The sequence below is a fragment of the Elephantulus edwardii genome, unplaced genomic scaffold (assembly GCF_000299155.1).
Source record: "Elephantulus edwardii isolate Elephantulus edwardi_28Jun2011 unplaced genomic scaffold, EleEdw1.0 scaffold00202, whole genome shotgun sequence".
Lineage (NCBI taxonomy): Eukaryota > Metazoa > Chordata > Mammalia > Macroscelidea > Macroscelididae > Elephantulus > Elephantulus edwardii.
Window position 1 is genome coordinate 1,627,450 of NW_006399952.1, and position 19,922 is coordinate 1,647,371.

The 19,922-nt window shown below is 41.3% G+C and overlaps 1 protein-coding gene across 1 annotated transcript in view; it reads left to right on the forward strand.

Annotated features, from left to right (window-relative positions):
- The window catches only part of DPYS (dihydropyrimidinase), a 128,382-nt gene that overhangs the window by 1,167 nt on the left and 107,293 nt on the right, over positions 1-19,922 (forward strand). The gene's annotated exons all lie outside the window — the stretch shown is intronic.

Genomic DNA, 19,922 nt, shown 5'->3' on the forward strand with positions numbered 1-19,922 from the left:
ACACACACACACACACACACACACACACACACACACGAATAACACGTTTTCACTGGTGGTCTGAGAAACTAGACAATTTCATAAGTCTTTCATAAACCTCAATGGAATATTTTTCTTTAGGTCTGCAATTCTGCTAATTCTCTCCATCTTTCAATTTCAACCAGAATAAAAGAATAATAACAATAATAACAACAACAACATTCCCCCAGTAACTTTGACTAAAGGCCTGAGTGATAAGGACAGTGAAACCCATCCATAACTCTTGTCCTGGGCCACATCACATCTCCAGGAGTTTAGAAGAGAATATATTCTACATACAGTCTCAAAGACAGCATTCAGTCTCAGCATTCACGTTGAGACTATCTTGATCTAGTGACATCAGATAAGAACCTTAAATGGAGTAAGATGGCATCAAACCACTGGATCTCAGAAGGACTCTGTTTCCCCCCCAAACAAAAACCGCTGCACTACCAGGCCTCCTTTGGGTTTCTTCTCTTTACTGTCAAACAGGTACTGACTTATAGTTGACACTCCAGCAAGTTGTATGAGGCTGTAAAATTGCTCCAGAGGAGATTTTCCAGCTTTCCCCCAGGGAACAACTGGCGGGTTCAAACTGCGTGCCTTAGGGCTGGCAGTGCAAGTCCTTACCAGTAGGTACCAAAAGCACCAAAACAAATAAATAAAACCAAATCGATGGTAGCTGGTCCATTCCAATCCAGAGGAGAGGAGGACCCTCAGTGAAATGGCCTGACCTGGTGACAGCAGCAATGGGCTGGGTAGGATAGAGCAGGATTGTGAGGATGGCGCAGTTGAGACTGCTCATAGGATTGCTGTTTCAGAGTTGCCCTGACAGTGCTTAACAAAAACAATGTTATTAATTGTTGTTGGGTGCTGGTGAGTGCAACTGTGACCCTGTGAACAACTGATCTGCCCCCCAGGGCATCCTCACAGTCTCTGACACACTTAAAGCCATTACCACAGTCACCATGTCAACCAACCTAAACGAAGGTCTTCCTCTCTGTTGCTGCCCCTCCACCTACCTAAGCATGATGTCACTCTGCAAGAAATAACCTCTCCTACAACATGCCCAAAGCTTCATCATCTTTGCCTCCAAGGAGCACTCTGGTTGCACCTTCTCCAAGACATGTTTGTCCATGTAATCTTCAGCACTCTTCTCCAACACCATAGTTAAAAGGCATCAATACTGTCATCCTTATTAATTGTCCATTTCACACCACCATAGTGATTGAAAAGACTATGGCCTGAATCAAGGACACCTTAGTCCTCAAACTGCCATCATTACTCCTCAATAGTTTGGAGAGGTCCCTGACTACATGCTTTCTCAGTGCAATATGTCTCCTGATCTGACAGCTGATACCAACAGTATTAATTGTGGACTCAAATAAGATGAAGTCATTGACAGTTTCTGTCCTTTCTCTATCCATCGTGATGTTGCCCATTGGTCCAGTGACAAGGATTTTTGTTTCCTTGATATTGAGATGCACTCCTGTGGGGGACTCAGATATGGAGCCTTCTAAACTGTGAGACTTACTTTATTGTATTGGGGAATTGATCTGCAAATTGCTAATTATTTTGTAGCTTGGATATTTGTATTCTTGCTTGTTTATCAGTGTCCTAATTAGTGCAATGCTTGTCTGTCAGTTTGCTGTGCTGGTGGCTTAGTGTGATGCTGAAAGCTGTACTACTGGTGATTCAAATGACAGAGGAGTCACCCATGGTGGACAGGTTTTAGTGGAGCTCTCAGATTAAGGTAGACTAGGAAGCAGGATTGGCCATCCACTTCTGAAATAACAGGACTCTGAAAACCCTATGAACATAGAGAAACATGAATAGATAGAGAGGTAGAGCCAAGATTGGCAGTAAATTAAACTGAGGAGAAATAGCTGCAAACATCCTTTAATAATGGGGACATGAAATGTACAGGGTATGAATACTGGAAAGCTAGAAGTGAAAAATGAAACGGAGCACATGAAGAACTAGTTTCCAACAATTTTATTCTCCTTACACACCTCCACCCCCCTCTGCCTCAACTCTGTGACTAGAACATTTACAAGAAAAAAGCAAAGCAAGTCAATTTGACCAAGCAGATGGGGCTGGGGAAGGCCATTCACATCAGTATTTGGAAAGCTTCTTCCTAATTAGGAATTTCTGATCTTTATCCCCAGGTCAGAGACCAAAGTCTTTGTAACAGAGGCTATTTGAGTATCTGGTTGAAATTTGGCAACTTTTTTTAATATCTTTTTTTTTTTTTTTAACTTTTGGTTACAAAGTGAAATGTACTGAATTTTAACTTACTTTTATGCTTTTAACACTGATTACATTTTTATACCATGATTATTAATTTGAATTTGGAAAACACAGGACGGAAGTGAAAGGAGAAAATGATTATACAATAATCTCTTACCCAGGGATGCAGGCTAGGACAGGGTTTAGGTCTGTTCATAGGTTTGCTATGAGTTGTACCCAACTGGATGACACTTAACTTACCCAATGAAAATGATGAAAATTCTACAGTTGTATTATTAATATTCATTGTTGTGAATAAAAGGCAAACTAAACCCACTGTTATCAAGTTGGCCTCCAACTCATAAAGACCCTCCCTTGAGTTTCTAAGGCTCTAAATTTTTATGGGAGGAGACTGCTCATAGCTCCCATCAAGCAACTGGTGGATTTGAACCGTGACCTTCTGTTTAACTGTCCAATACAGAACACACTAAACCACCATGGCTAATTATAATGTACAGTGTGTTGAGATCATATTGTGCATATGTATATATTTACATCTCCATATGTATAAAGTTTTGTAACATGCTCTTTCTGCTTGTAGTGCAGCACTTTGTTATCACAGTTTGATGAATAATGTGCTTTGTTGATGGCAGGGCATTCCTCTGACACCCCCATCTGCAAGGTGTGTGCACGTGGGATTTCTAACCATCACTTGGTTGTCTTACTCACTAGCATCATTTTTCCCTTACAATTGTAAGGTCATAGCTGACCCAGTGAAAAACTCCAGTGGGTTTTTCAGAGGTGGTTTTAATGGCACAGAAAGAGATTTCCTAGCCTTCTACCCCAGATCCAGAAGCTGGTGGATTTGAACAACGTGCCTTTGAGACTGCAGTGCGTCTTCTTACCAGTAGACCACCAGAGCTTCCCTGCACCAAAGCAGTAGTTCTTCTCAGGGTTCCCAAAGAAACTTCAAAAACAGGCAGTGGGATAAGGATAAATAGTGTATAAGACTGTTATTATAGAAAGAGTATAAGGATTCAGGAGGGGTGGGAGAGGCTGGAAGCAGAGGGATGTGGATGTACAAGGGGAAAGAGGGGATTAATCATTGGGTTGTGCAATTTGATGGGGGGGGGTGAAGGAAATGCAAAGAATTTGTTCAAATTTGTAGTAAAATTTTATAAATAAACTAGTGAAAATAAAACCCCAGACGGTGGGAGTGGTGTTTGTGGGACATCTGGAAGGTGGTTCATCTATCTATTACTTAGACATTCTGGATGTTAGAGAGATTCATGTTTTGTGCTAAGAGGTCAGACCCTTTTAGCATACTGTAGTCTGTTGTCGACATCTGTTAGGATTTATCTACTCCTAATTCTCTAGCTCTTATTGGATTAAACTGTCAGAACATTAAACAAAACCAGCTTGTGCTTCATGGCTTTAGGATTTGAAACAGAAAATGTTATGGCTAGAGATATTGTTGTTGGGTACTTTTAAGTGGGTTTCGAGTCATAAGGATCTTGTATGCACAACAGAATGCAACATTGCCTGGGCCTGTACCATGCTCAGAGCTGTTGCGCTCCCTGAAGATCTTCCTCCTTTTTTTCCACTGACATTCTTCTCCATCAAGCATAGTTCTCTATTCCAGGCACTAGTAACTTGTTAACGTATCCAAAATACGTGAGCCAACTCTCACCATCCTTCCTTCTAAGGAGCATTCTGGCTGTACCGATTCCAAGATAGGTTTGTCCTTCTGGCAGTCTGTGTTCTGTGCCAACACCATAATTCAAAGGCATCAGTTCTTCTTTGGTGTACTTATTCATTGCTCAGTTTCACATATGCATGAGGCTATTGGAAATGTCATGGCTTGGTTCAGGCACACTGATTTCTCAAAGTGACATCTCTGCTCTCTAGCACTTCATAGAGATCCTTTCAGCAGGTTGTTAAATGCAATATGTTCGATCTCTTCACTCCGCTTTCAAGGGTATCAAATGTGGATCTATCTAAAATGCAATTGTGCACAATTTCAGTCTTTTTTCTATTTATAATGATGTTCTTTATTGGTCGAATTGTGATGATTTTTGCTTCCTTTGTGTTCCAGTCCCCACTGAAGGCTATAGTTTGCATCTTCAGCAGAAAATGCTTCAAATTCTCTTTGCTTTCAGTGAGGAAGTTTGTGTCATCTGCATATTGCAGGCTGCAGGAATCCTCCTCCAATCTTGGTGCCGTGTTCTTCATATAGTCCAGCTTCTTAGATGGCTTGCTTAGCATGCTGATGGAATACAGATAATGGTTTGTATCAGGGTTGTATGATACAAAGCATTTCTGATTTTAAATCAAGCAGTGTTCCTGTGTTCTGTCTGAATGACTGTCTCTTGGTCTATGTCCTGGATCTGCATGATCAAAGACACTAAGGTCAAAGACAGCAAATCCAAAATTTATGTTGAATACTAAACAGAACTCACAAAGAAGCTGAGTTTGGAAAGCCACCTTCAAAATTGGTTGATGGGATCCCAGGAGATAACAGCCCTCTCACACAGACACAGATGAAATAACTACAAGGGTGTTAAATGTTTAGGTATAGACAAGCCTGTCCATTTAAATATTGGCCTGAATTATGGAGGAGGAAATGACAAGGTGATCCTTTTTCAAATTATTCACAACAATGCCCAAGACCTTGTTGATGAGGTCTGGCTTGGGAAAATACAGGGCAAATAAATCTTTGAAAAGAAGAGCTGTATTATATTTGATCTTAAAAGATACTTTCTTAGTAATGATAAAAAGTTGTAGATTGTGTCCTCCTAAAAATATGTGTTATAAAGCTCAATCCCTAGACCTGTGGTTATCATCCCTTTTTAGAATAGTCTTGCTTTTGTATGATAATTAGATATTAGGGTTGTTATTGTTGTTTTGTGTCCTCCAGAGTGTGACTCTGTGAACAATGGATCTGACCTCTGTTCTGTCCTGTACCATCCTCATCATTGCTCACACACTTGAACTCTTTGCTGCAGTTACTGTGTCAGTCCATGGATTGAAGATCTTCCTCTCCCTTTCTAAGCATGACGTCCCTTTCCCAGGTATATCCCCCCCCCCCCAACAACATGTCCCGAGTATGTGAGATGAAGCTTCATCATCCTTGCCTCTAAGGAGCCCTCTGGTTGCACTTTGTCCAAGACATATTGGCTTGTTCTTTTGGCAGCCCATGGAATAGTCATTACTGTTCTCAAATACCACAATTCAAAGACATTGGTTCTTCTTTTGTCATCCTTATTCATTGTCCGTCTAGCTCTCAGATGCTTTGCAAGTAATTGAAAGGACCATGGCCTGAATCAGGTGCACCTTGTCTTTAAACTGACATAATTACTCTCGGGTACTTTGGAAAGATCCCTGACAGCACTCTTTTCAAATGCAGTAGGCTTTTCATTTCTTAACTTCTGGTACCAAGGATGTTGATTATGGATCCAAATAAGGTAAAATGATTGACAATTTGAATATTTTCCACCTGTCATGAGGGAGCTCTGGTGGCCTAATGGCAAGAAGCTGAGCTGCAATCCCAAAGGCATGTGTTTCAAATCCACCACCTGTTCTGTGGGAGAAGGATGAATAGTTTCTTCCTGTGTGATTTACTGCCTCTGAAAGCCCACTGGAGGGTCAGCTGTGAGTCAGTTCCCACCTGATGGCACACAACAACAACAACAACTACCACCTATCTTGGTGTTTCCTGTTGGCTCAGTGGTGAAGATTTTTGTTTTCTTGATGTTGAGATGTAATCATATTGAAGGTTGTATGTTGTCTTTGATCTTCTGTAGCATTTCAAGTCATCCTTGCTCTCAGCAAGCAAGATTGTGTGTGTATATGCTTGCTTGGTTAACATTTGCTCTTATAAGTACAGCACTGGTTTGTCAGTTTTCTGTACTTAGATATTGTGGGTTGCTGGGATGCTCGAAGCTGTGCCACCATGTGTCATATGCCCGAAGGAGTACCTAGGGTGGACAGGTTACAGCGGAGGTCCCAGATTAAGACAGTTTAGGAATCAAGATTGGCCATCCACTTCTTAAATCACTGGGCTTTGTAAAACATTGTGTTGTTGTGTACCATCAAGTCAGAACCAATCCATAGCCGATCCTCTGACAGGTTTCCAGAGGCAGTTAATAGCGTGGGAGAAGATTGACCATCCTTCTCCCAGGGTGCAGCTGGTGAATTCTAACCACGCACCTTTGGGATTGCAGCTCAACATCTAGCCACAAGGCCACCAGAGCGCCTTTGTTGTTCCCCCCTCCGCTTTGTAAACCCTGTTGTGATGTACCATCGAGTCATCTGTGACTCATAGTGATCCTATGCATATTAGCTCTGAACCCTGCTCTATCCTGAGCCAACTTCATCATGTCTATCATCATGTTCATCACTCCAACATGTCTAATCCCATTTCTTTGGTCACTGAGTCAATTCATCTCATCTTGGGTCTTCCTCGTCTGTGATGTCCTTCTCCAAGAACTGGTCCTTCCTGGCCATGTGCCTAAAGTATGTGAAATGGAGCTTCAACATCTTTGCCTCCAGGGAGCAGCCTGGTTTCACCCTCTTCAGGACAGACATGTTTGTTCCACTAGCAATCCATAATATGTTCAACACTCTTCTCCAGCACCACAGCTCAAATGCATCGATCCTTCTTCTATCATCCTTAGTTATTGTCCAGCTCTCTGATGTATAGCAAATAATTGCGAAGACCATGGCCTGGATCACATGCACCTTAGTTTCCAGACTGACATCATTGTTCTTCAGCACTCTAGAGAGGTACCTGAGAGCAGACTTTCCCAATGCAATTCATCTTTTGATTTCCTGACTGCTGGTGCCAAGAGTATTGAGAGTGGAACCAAGCAAACTGAAGTTATCAACAATCTCAGTCTCTTCTCCATTCACCATGAAGCTGCCAATTGGCCCAGTGGTGAGACTCTTTGTTTACTTGATACTGAGCTTCAATCCATATTGGAGACTCTAGTCCTTGACCTTCTACAGCAAACTCCTCATGTCCTCCTCAATTTCAGCAAACAAGGTTGTGTCATCTGCATAATGCAGATTGTTGATGAGGGTGTGTTTCATGTCAATGACTTGAGGTATAAAATTAAGCACATTCAGTTTGACAAAGGTCAAGGACCTTCCTCCACAGCCAGTAGAGAGAGAAGGACTTTATCTAGAGCAAGCACCCTGAATTTAGACACCTGGTGCCCTAACTGAGAAACAATGTTCTGCTGTAGTCTTTAGTGTTTTAGGGGGACCATTATTCCTGAAGTGGAAGGATAGTACTGCTTTATTCAAAAGATACAATGTGTTGGACAAATCTATCTTCAAAAACTTCTTTAAAGTGCTAAAGAGTAAAGATGTCACTTTAAAGAGTAAGGTACTCTGAAACAAGCCATGGTCTTTCAGTTACTTTGCATGCTTATGAGAAATGAACAGTGAATCAAAATGTGGTTTTAAAGCATTAAATATACCCTGGGGTGTTGTCATGGTTTATTGTTCCTAGTCACTGACTCTGACTCTGTCATGTAGATGGGCAGGAATATGCAAATAGGGTGTGTTAACCTATCCACAGTGGGGCTGGCTTGTCTCACCACTTAACTGAGTGGATTCAAGCAGTAGATTTTGAGAATCCCACCATCAAAGCAGCAGCAAAGAAGTAGTCATGCAGTGTACACTCTTTGGGACCAGAGATTCTTGCTACAGCCGCACCTACAAAAGTTTAAAAAAGTCTGACTGTCGTAGGTCTGATCCACTCGCTGCTCCATGGTAGAAAGATGGACGGACAGTCTCCTCCCATTGTGATTTACAGCTTCAGACATCTTAAGGGAGGGGCAAGATGACTCCGTGACAGTGAGGTTTTTTAATTTGAGGTCACTCTGCTTGCACTTTCTCCAACACAGACTGGTTTATCCTCCTGTCAGTTCATGGGATATCCAACATGATAATTCATAGACATCGATTCTTCTGTCATCCTTATTCATTGTTGATTTTTCAGGTGCATACTTTGGGCATGTTGTTAGGGAGGAACCATCACTGGAAAAAAGACATCATGCTGGGGAAAAGTAGAGAGAGGGAGAGAACCATCAACAGGTAGACCAACAACACAGTGACTGTAACAGTGGGCTCAGGTATATCAGAGAGAGACAGGATGGTGCAGAGTAGGCCAAGGTTCAGATCTGTTTTTCATAGTGTCTTTATGAGTCATAGCTGACTTGATGGAACCTAACGACACAACAGAGTTTATTTTTGGTCCTTGGGTTGTACAAACAGTTATACAATACTAGCTGAAAGGTTGATGGTTTGAACCCACCTAGAAGCACTTTGCAAAAGAGGCTCGGTTATCTTCTTCCAAAAGGGCACAGCATTGAGAAGCCTGAGGAGCATTTCCACTTTGCAAACCAAACACGTGACTTGAAACTGTTACTGCAGAAGATCAAAGATTATAGCCTTCAAAATGAATTGCATCTCATTATCGAGAAGATAAAAATTCTCACCCTGAGCCAATAAGCAATATTATGGAGATGGAAAAAAGATTGACAGCATTGTGATATATATGGGGAAAAGATTGAAATTGTCAGCAATTTCATCTTACTTGGATTAGTGATCAACACCCTTGGTACCAGTAGCCAGAATAACAGAAGACATATTGCAATGGGGAAGTCTGAGGGGTTTCTCCAAATTATTGAGAAGTAATGATGTCAGGACTCTACTTCCTGCTAAGATACATCTAACATTGGTTATAATGTCCTTAGTGCCATGGCCTCTTCTAAACCCAGCCTGCACATCTGGTAGTTCTGTTGATGTGCTCTTCCAGTCGGTTTTTGATACTTGTAAGCACAATCTTTCTTGCATGTGATATTAATGATATTGTTAAATAATTTCCACACTCTGTTGGGCCACTTTTTAGGGGGGAATTAGAATAAATGTGCATCTCTTTCAGTCAGTTGGCCAGATGGTTGTCCTCTAGATATCTTGACATAACCTGGTGAGCACATCCAGGATAGTGTATGTTTGTTGAAGTATGTCAATTGGTCTGCCACCAATTCCTGGGGCCGTGGTTTTGGCCAGTCCCTTCAGAGCAGCTTGAACTTCCTCCTTCATCATCAGAAGCTATTGATCACATGCTGTTTCATGAAATTCCTCTGTGTCAGCCAATTCTTTCAAGTATAGTGACTCTGTGTACTCCTTGGCATGTTGCAAGGAGAGACCAGATCTTGAAGAGGGATATCATGCTTGGAAGGGTGGGGGGACAGTGCAAGAGATGGACTGACTCAGTGACAGGATAATGGGGATAGGTGAATCCAAGACGATGAATTTGGCACAGGATAGAGCAGGGTTCAGAGCTGTTGTACACAGGGTTAGTATGAGTCTGAATTAACTCGACGGCACATAACAACGACAAATGATGTCAGTTTGAAGACTAGGTGCACCTGATTCAGACTATGGTTTTTTTCTATCACTTGGTATGCATCTGAGAGCTGGACAATTACTAAGGATTACAGAAGAATTGATTTTGAGCTGTGATGTTGGAAAAGAGTTCTAAATATCCCATGGACTGCCAAAAGAAGAAACAGATATGCCTTAGAGAAAGTGCAGCCAGAATTGTCCTTGGAGGCAAAGATTATAAAACTTTGCTCACATACTTTGAGTATGTTGTTAGGAGAGGCAACTCCTTGGAGAAGGACATAATGCTTGGAAAGGTGGAGGGTGAGCGAAAGAGAGGAAGACCTTCAATTAGACGGTTACACAGTGACTGCAGCAATGGTCTCACGTATGTAAGAGATGCTGAGGATGGCCCAGGATAGGACAGGGCTCAGATCTATTGTCCATGGGGTTGCGATGAGTCATACTTGACTCGAAGGTGCCTAACAATAGCACATGGGATAACTATAAATTGGAGTTGACTCAGTGGAAAACTACCAACAATAACATTTATTTTATCAAACGCTCGCTGTGTACCAGGCTCTGTGAGAAGCTTTGCTTCTTCCTCCCACACTCTGAGGTACCCTCGTCTACCTTTTAGATTTAGAGAAATGAATTTTTCTCCCTATGGTTGTAGAGCTAATAGGCAGCCAAGTGACCTTCAGACTCAAAACCTGCAGGCTGCATTGTTTGAGCTCCTATCCCTCTCTGAAGTAATAAATGGGGTGAACAATCTAATGGTTAGATCCATGAAAAAGTTGTTTCAGATGCACATTAATGTGAGATGGAATTTCTCAAAGAAAAGAACAGGAGCATCTTTCAGAAATGCAGTTGCCTTTTGCTATCCCAAAGCTGGAGACAGTTAAGGTCATCAAAATAAATACACATCACAGAGATTCGGCTGGTGAGGCACTTGGATGCCCGTTTACGACCACATCAGCTCTAAGGACATAGAAATGGGTACTAAAATACCAAAAGCTATTAAGGAAAAATGATATATCATGCTTTGAGGACACGGGCCCCAAAAGGTTAGACCAACAATTGTTCGCTTTCTGCATTCATCTGATCAATCATTTATATTATCTGGCAAATAAAGTGAATACTCTTGGTGGTGTGCTATTTATTGATCACTAGACTGTGATCAGTGAAATATAAGTGAACCAGAGGTTACATCTTTTATAAATCGGATTCATGTTAGAGGTTGGTTTAGAGCATCTAATTGCTTTGCTTAATTGCTGTTAAAAACTTTTCTCACTGAATTAACTAATGACTTTAAGATTCTCCTTTAAAGAAAGCACATTTCAATTTGTCCATCTGTAGGAGGTGTGCAGTAGGCTTCAGTATCTGTGAAGGACAATAGATTTTTTGTTTTAAATTAAATGAATTTTCAGAGTTAGATAATCTTAAAGAAATTATGACTCAGTCTTTACTCTGACCTGTCCCTGGCCAGTTTTCAAATATGTGTATATGTCTAGTCAGACAGATATTGGGGTGGGTGGGTTTTGTATTTAAAACTTGGCAGTATCAGTAAACTGGGAAAGGGATCAGTTTTAAAGATTGGGAAAACATGCAGCAATCTTTTTTTTTTTAAGGATGAAAAGTCTGCAAAATTATTGCAGAAGATTATACTTTGGGAACTTTCTGGTAAAATGCCAGCAAAGTGATTACTTACAATAAGGCAGCGTGAGACATGTGATTAAGCGTAAGTTTATGGCTGTATTTATAGCGCTTCCTCACCTTGTGGATAGAGCTGCATCTGAAACCTTGGTTGCAAACCAAATTCTATTTCCAATTGCTTGCTGGAGCACTGGGCTGGGCTTCAGCTATTATCCCTGCTCCCCAGCTGATAGTGTGACCTTGAGCCAAGTCACTGTCTCAAGGTCATCGCCATTTCCTTCTCAGAAATGTGAGGGGTTGTCTAAAAGAACAACTTCCATTAACAAAAATATTTTTTAACAGTTATGAAAATAATAGATTCATCATCCTACCCTTGGCAAAATTTGAAGCGTCCTTTTAAAATGTTTGGAAAAAATAAAATGCAAAAGAGTGTAGTGGTTGCACACTGACAACCCAAAGGTAGATAGTTCGAATCTACTTTCTCCTCTGAGGGAGAAAGCTGGACAGTCTCCTCCCATGACAGTTACAACCTCTTAAAACCTGCTAGGGATTCTGCTATGAGTCAAATCTGACTCAATGACAATTACTTTTAAATTTTAAAAATATGCAAATCGCCTTCATTAAGGTTTGTTGGCATTGGTTAACTTTACTCTCATTTAGATGCTTAGCTTTTCAAGAGATTTTGTTTTATATGTTTTGAACATATTCACAGTTTTTTGTCCTTTTTACCAAATTATGTTTTTGTTGTGTTGATTGCCGTCGAGTCAAGCTCGACTCACAGAGACCCTATGAACAAAAGACTTTTCCATAGCTATCATTCTTTCTCCAAGTTCATAGAGTTTCCAGAGGCATGTGGTTTAGGAAGTGGATGGCACTTCTGCTTCCCAACCTGTTTTACAACTGGGAGTTTCACCAAACACTGTCTACAATGGGAACCCATTCTGGTATTTGATACCCCCATGGCACAAGGTTCAGCATCATAGCAAACCCAGGTTACCTCATACAGCACATTGACAAAGAGTGATGTGTGAGGTGGAAGAATATTTCTCCAGATATAGCAGCACTAGTCTCATTTAGCAGTGGTTAAGTGTTGTCAAGTCGAATATGAATCAGAGTAAGCTTTGCACAAAAGACCTGAACTCTGTTCTATAATTAACATCATTTCTGTACATTTATGAGAGAGTTTGTATAGAGTTTATTGTTCATTTTTTTCGTTAAACATTCCAAGTGGTCTTAAATATTGCTGAAGAATGTGCCTCATTGGGCTGGGTCTCAGCTTTTTGGCTGACACCTTGCTGTCTCTCTTTTTTTTTTTTTTTTTTACCTTGCTGTCTCTTAAGCATCAGGCCTCCATGTCTACGTGCCTGTTAATAGTACAACTTGAACACGCCACAAATTCTATGTTCAACATGTCCCAACCCCACCCTTTCCTCCTCTCCATGTGTCAGACCCATTTTTCACCTTGATCCTCAGTTGTTAAAGACTCTACTGTCTTTTTCTTGGGTTGAGCATTGTGATCTGTGGTTTCCAGGTGAGTTTCCCCCCCCCTTTCTTGTATATAGTGTTTGAGCATACAGTGCTGTACGTAAATTGTTCATGTTCTTACTACCTGCCTTACAATCATTGCCAGAGTGGAATTATTGAGACCATGAGGGTAAGATACATTTTAAGGACACTTCACCAGCAGGGCTGTTGCTGATGTCAGAAAGATCTTGGCTGAAAGTAGAGCATACAACAAGGATACCCAACTGTGTTTTATTGACTATGCAAAGGCTGTGGGTTATAATAAAATTGTGGCTACCATTGAGAAGAATGGGAATCTCAGAATACTTAGTTATGCTCGTAGGAAACCTGTACCTAGACCAAGAAATGGTTACATGAACAAAGCAAAGGAACAAATGGAGCAGGGAGCAGATGTTTTAAAATCAAGACAGTGGGCATTAGGGCTGTATCCTTTCACCACACCTGTTCTGTACATATGCTGAGCTTATCATTTGGGAAGCTGGACTTTATGAAGAAGAGTGTGGCCTAGGATGTGAGGAAGACCCATTAACAACCTGTGCTATGCAGATGACACAGCCTTGCTTGCTAAAAGTGAAGAGGATTTGAAATGCATGCTAATCAAAGACTATAGGATTATACCTCAACATCCAGAAAACAGAAACCCTCCCCACTGGGGCAAGAGACAACATCATAATAGATAAAGAAAAGATTGGAGTTGTCAACAATTTCAACGTACTTGGCTCCACAATCAACACTCTTAGCAATAGCACTCAAGAAATCAAAAGATGGGATTTGGTCTCTATATTCAAAGACCTTTCCAAAGTGCTGAAGAGTAAGGACATCTACTTTAAAACTGAGGTGTGCCTGATATAAGCCATGGTCTTTTAGATTGCTATGCATCTGGAAGTAGGAGAATGACTAAGGGTGACAGAAAAACAACCAGAGTCTTTGAGTAGGGGAGAGTGCTAAATATCTCTTTGACTGTCAAAAGAACAAACAAGCTTGTCTTGGAGAAAGTGCAACCAGGATGCTCCTTGGAAGCAAAGATAATGAAGTGTTGTCTCATATACTTTGGCATTTAGCAGGGACCAGTTCTTGAGGGAAAAAAAATAACGCCCATTATTGGAAAAGTGGAGGGTCAATATATTGTTGTACTTAAGTGCTGTCAAATCATAGATGACTCATAGTGACCCTATGAACGAAAGACCTGAACACTTGTATGACTTTCATTGTTTCTCCAAGTTCATAGGGTTTCTGGAGGCAAGCTATTTCAGAAGTGAATGCCACTCTTGCTTCCAAGCTTGTTTTAATCTGAGAGTTCCACCAAACACTGTCCACCATAGGTAACCATTATTGCATTTGACACATCAGTGTCACAGTGTTCAGCATCACAGCAACCACGAGTTACCTCGGTACAGCAAATGGACAGACGAGGGCTATACAACCTAGAAGAATGTTTGACCAAAAACAATTAAAACCAGGCCTGAGGGCCATAGATTAAAATCACCCAACTTTGGCTAGGTAGCATCACTTTCTGTCCACTAGGCCAACTGATCTCTCTCTATGTTGTTGTTGTTAAGTGCCTTCAAGTCATAGATGACTCATAGCAGGAGGGTCAGTATAGGAGAATATCCTAAACAAGGTGAATTAACAATGGCAATAGCAAAGGGCTTGAGTATATTGGAGATGCTGAGGACAGCACAAGATCGGGCATGTTTGAGATCTGTTGTTTCTAGGGTCACTGTAAGTCATAGTCAGCTCACTGGCACATAGCACAACCACCACCACCATACATATCTCCAGATTACTTTTCTGCTTGTGCGCTCACCGACACCACATTCTAATACTCTTCATTATACCCTAGCCAAGGGTGGATGTTGTTGTTGGTATGTGCCATTGAGTTGCCTGTGACTCAGAGGTAGACAGAAATTTAAAAACAATCTGTCATAATTCAGTAGAAACCCAAAGAATTTTGACATGTTTTTAATAAGCATGTCTTTAATTACTGGTACGGCTGAGCTTTGAGGTTTTCTTTTTTCTGTTAATAATTCTCTTGTTCCAGACCAAAGACTTTGTGATTCCGTGATTTCCGTGGATGCTTATTTACTCATTACAAAGTTCACCTTTTGAGCAATCAGTGGATGGAGAACATCCATCTAGTAGACTTGAAACTTTGGCCCTGTTTACGATTTGTTCTATTAGGAATTCCGTCCTAGAACTTGGTGAAATCTAGTCCTACATTTGTATTTGAGTACTCCCGGGCCTATATTTCTCTCCTTTTGTCAGATCTTGAGCATTCTGAGTGTTTGACAAGGAGTCGAGAAATTCAGGATTCCATGGTGGCACCATTAGAACACCTCGGGCCCCAAATGAAGGAATTTTACCCAGTACTGTCTGTCAGTTTGTCACAGTGTGGTAGCTTGTGTGTTGCTCAGACTAGGAAGGACATTTGTAGCAGAGACTTACTTCTGCTGAAGGTCCAGACTGACTAAATAGAAAGAAAGGCCTGCCTATCTGCTTTAAAAATTCACTGTGGAAAACATTTCAGAACAGGGGGAAAAGCAATAAACTCTAAACTTTTTTTTTTAAGCTTTAAACTTCTTTACCATAAGTAAACACCTTGAGGCAATGAGTTGCTAGTTCTTAGTTCTCAACACCATACCTTCAGGGGTCAGTTGGCATGGCACAGCCCAGAAAATCCATTTTCTACATCCTACTATGATAAGTAAGAAGTAGAGTCTTTAAAAGCAGCGATCTTAGGGGCAACTATTGTTTTCTCCCTGTCCAGATAAAGAAAGGGTGAGGGGGAATCAAAGTCCTTGTGGTTGTTTACCTTCAAGTCAGAACTGACCCATAGCTGACCTCTGGCAGGTTTTCAGAAGCAGTTAATAGCAGGAGAGGAGATTCTCCCATGGTGCAGCTGATGGCCTTGAACTGTGAGCCTTCACAGTAGATGGTTCAGGACGCAGCAGAAGAAAAATGTGGACTGTAGCTCAAAATGACATGAAGATGAGGCTCACGAATCTAATTGAGACTAGTGGGATCCCTAAGACTCTAGCTCTCCGTAACCCTTTGAGTTGGAAACTGAGCTCACCTATGTGGCTCTGTTAAGGCGAATATTAACAGATAATCCTAGCAGAGGGTGCTACTCTTTAGAGCAGTCAGTCACACAAGAGCAGAAGGGCAGTATTTGTCCAGAGAGAGGGTGTCAGCTGGCAGGAAGTGGTAGGATAGAACAATGAAGAGCAATGAGGGTACAAGGAGGAAGTGGAAGGAGCCCTGTTACTATGTGGGGAATATGATTAACACCACAAAGCAAAATGCATATGAATAATTGATTGGAAAACCAATTGCTCTGTGAACTTCTACTCAAAGCATAATAATGAAAAGAAAAAGAAAGCTGTCCAGAGCCCAGTGGAGTGTGTTCACGGGCATGATGTAACACAAGCTCCCTAGTTTGGAAGAGACACAAAATGCACTTTAAAGAACCCTCAAACTCATTGCTGTTGAGTCAGAATCAGCTCACAGTTCTTCCTCCAGAAGTTTTTCTAAGGCTGTAAATTTCACAGGAAGAGACTTCTCATCTTTGTCCTGAGGAGTAGCTGGTGGACACAAACCGCCTGCCTTTGGGTTGGCAGGGCAGCTCCTTACCCACTAGGCCTTAGTCACCGTGATAATGCAGCTGATTGTGAAGAGGCTGCAGAGCTGGGTAACACCTCTTTCTGTCGGACTTGAGAATGCCTACAGTTTACACTTCAACTCTGCTTTGTCCCCTCACTTCTTCTCACACAACCAACTAACACTTTGAGGAGACGCTTTCTTTGTATCTAACAGGAAAATTCCATAGCTCTATTGGTAAGTCCCAATGAGCCGGTTGATGTTTATAGCAAAAATCTTAAAAGTGAGCTCAAAACAAACAAACAAACAAAAGCAAGCAATACCTTTTTTCAAATGGAAAGAATTCTCTAAGAAGCATAAAAATGGTCTAGAATTCCATGTTGGTTGTTTTTGTTTTTTAAATCCTAGTCAACACTTATTAGGTAGCAGGCTTTGGACAAAACTGAGCTTCTAGCATCTGGTGTACCCATGGTCTACATTTCAAATCTGGATTCACATTAGGATGTGTGGAACTGCATGTCAGGGCTAGCTAGCAAATGTCTGCATTGGAACTGTGAACCGTGATAGTTATTCAGTCTCAGTTTTAAGGCCAGACATAATAGTTCTTCCTTTCTGTCTTAAATACTTACAAAATATCACTATGTCAGTGATTGTAATGGACACTGGGAATGCCAAGATGACATCAATTAAAACAGCTTCTCCAGGGGATGTGGCAAAAATGTCCCCAAATTATTCTAATGTGCAGTTAGAGTGAAGGACCACTGGGCTAGATAGAGGAGTGAAAAAGGGGGAGAGGTACATAGGTTCCTTCTGAAATAGGACGGAACCCAGAGTTCTTAGACCACAGATGAGGACAGTGCCACTAGGGTGCAGAGATTGATTTAGTAGGGAGATAACACAATATAAGGCCAAACTAAGGTTTAGATCACACATTCTTATGGAATCTATGATAATTGTCTTTATCCTAAGGTGCTCAGACGATCAGGAGACATATTGCACTGGCAAAGTCTATAGTCAGGGACCTCTCCTAATTAGTGAGGAATGATGGTTTCCATTTGAGGATTAAGATGCACCTGATTTAGGTCATGGTCTTTTAATCACTTGCTATGCATCTGAGAGCTGGACAATAAATAAGGATGACATGGGGGAAAAGTATGCCTCTGAGTTTTAGTGCTGTTGAAGAGTGCTAAATAGCCCATAGAACGCCAAAAGAACAGACAGATATGTCTTGGTGAAGGCACAGCTGGAGTGCTCCTTGGAGGCAAAGATGATAGCTTCATCTCACAGACGTTGGGCATGTTGCTAGGAGAAGCTATTCCTTGGAGAGGGACATCATGCTTAGAGGGATGGAGGAATGGCGAAGGAGAGGAAGAACCTTCACCATATAGATTGACACAGTGACTGCAGCAATGAGCTCAGGTATGTCAGAGATTGTGAGAATGGTATGGGATAGGACAGGGTTCAGATCTGCTGTTCATAGGATCACTAGGAGTCCTACTCAACTTGACACCTAACGACAACAGCAACAACCAGAAGAAGGAGCTTGGGTGGCCTAGTGGTAAAAAAATTACACTGCAATCCCAAAGGAACATGGTTCAAATAAAACAGCTGCTCTGCAGTAAAAAGATGGGCAGTTTCCTCCTATGCAGTTTACTGCCTCTGAAAACCCACTGTAGGGTCACTTTCTAAAGAGGAGGGGGAGAAATGGGACTAGGGCACAGCACCATGAGTATCTCTCTGAAGTGGCCAGAGGGAGTAAAAAGAGCACACAGTCCCTCACTGCCCCAGAGCAAAAAACACAGCCCAGGCCCATAGACACACCAACATCAAGAGGTTCGTTTATTTGTTACTGACTCACAGACTCACAGCTGAGGGACTGAGAATGGGGTTTACTAGGGAATTAAGTTGAGAGTAGATGAAGCAAAGAATATCTCCCAAAACAAATCCAGGTTTTAGCCCGCAGTTCCAAGGCACAATTCCTCAATTAGCACAGGCTCTGGTTTCAGTTCAGCAACACAGATTCAAATCATCCAGCACTATTTGCCTCAAGGTAGTTATACGTTGGCTTCTTCAAGCATCCAGCAAGAACAGCAAACACTTTTAACTGTGGCCAGAATAAATGCAAGAGGCTCAGATCATATCTTCCAGTTTCTCCACAGCAGTGCCAAAGTCTCTCTACCACCAGGATCTTGCTCCAATCTTCCTCAAGTCTTGCAACCCAGTGTTGGAAGCACTCTTTTTCTTATTCTAGTCCCACAGCTGTTGGTAATTTGCAAGAAAATGATGATTTGCCAGACCATGTGTCTATAGTTAAGGTAGTTAGAGATTAGATGAGGCTAACTATAATGGCTAAGAGAGTCAACTTGTAGACCAACACCACAGTCACCTGTGGGTCAATTCTGACATGAGGATACACAACAACAACAAGAGCAAAATGGAAATAATTGAAAGTTTAGAGGTAGAAATCATGATGCGAGCTGGAAGTGAAATAAGAGTGAAAAGACTGCTGTATTAATCCAGTTGGAAGAAGATGTGGGATTGGTCAGTAGAGGTGAAGATTTTGGAGGTGGGGAAATTAATGGAGGATATAAGAAATAACCTCAATACACACCCGTGTTTATTGTGGCTTTGTTCACAATAGCAGAGTCGAAAACAACCTAAGTGCTCATCAACAAACGAATGGATAGATAAGCTCTGATATATTCACACAATGGAATACTATGCTGCATTGAAAAAACACGCAACTCATGAAACATTATATACAAAATGGGTGACCCTGAAGGACATCATGCTGAGTGAAGTATCTCAGCACAAAAGGACAAATACTACATAGTGCCACTGTTGTAAAACAGGACTGACGTCGGGGTTGTGGGGGAGACTGAGAAAGATGGGATAAATGACATAAACTGCATTGAAACAGATAAGGGAGAGAACTGTTTAAAAGGGATACATTATTAGGTATTATTGTCATGACAGAGTCCAGAACAAAGGCCGCATAGTGAAGTGGACTTTGAGAGAAGGGATTTTATAAAAATGAAAGAATTTTTATTTTACTTTTCAAAGAGAAGAGTGAACTGGGGGGAGGGGTGGGCAGGGAGAAAAGTGCAACAATGAATGAATGGAATTCCAAAGTCTCTGTAAACTTTCATTAAAAGTAATAAAAAAATTCAAAAAAGAAATAACTTCAAGAGGGATTGCTCATAGATTGGATCTGAGGATACGGAGATGTTAGCAAGACTTAGTCAAGCCTCTGGTTTGTACAGCTGCATGGATGGTGTTGTGATTACGAATTTGATCTTGGAGGTGGTGAGCAAAAGGACAGTTGTTGAGAGGACACGTGTACGTGAAGAACATCTTCATGACCGTGAACATGCTTCTGGAGTTGAAACATCGATTGAGATCATGAAGTTTGCTTTTGGTACACCTTAGGAAAATGAGCAAATGGACAACTCAGCCAAGTGTTTTTCTCCATACATCTCAGTTGCCCTGTTGGGTTGTTTGGG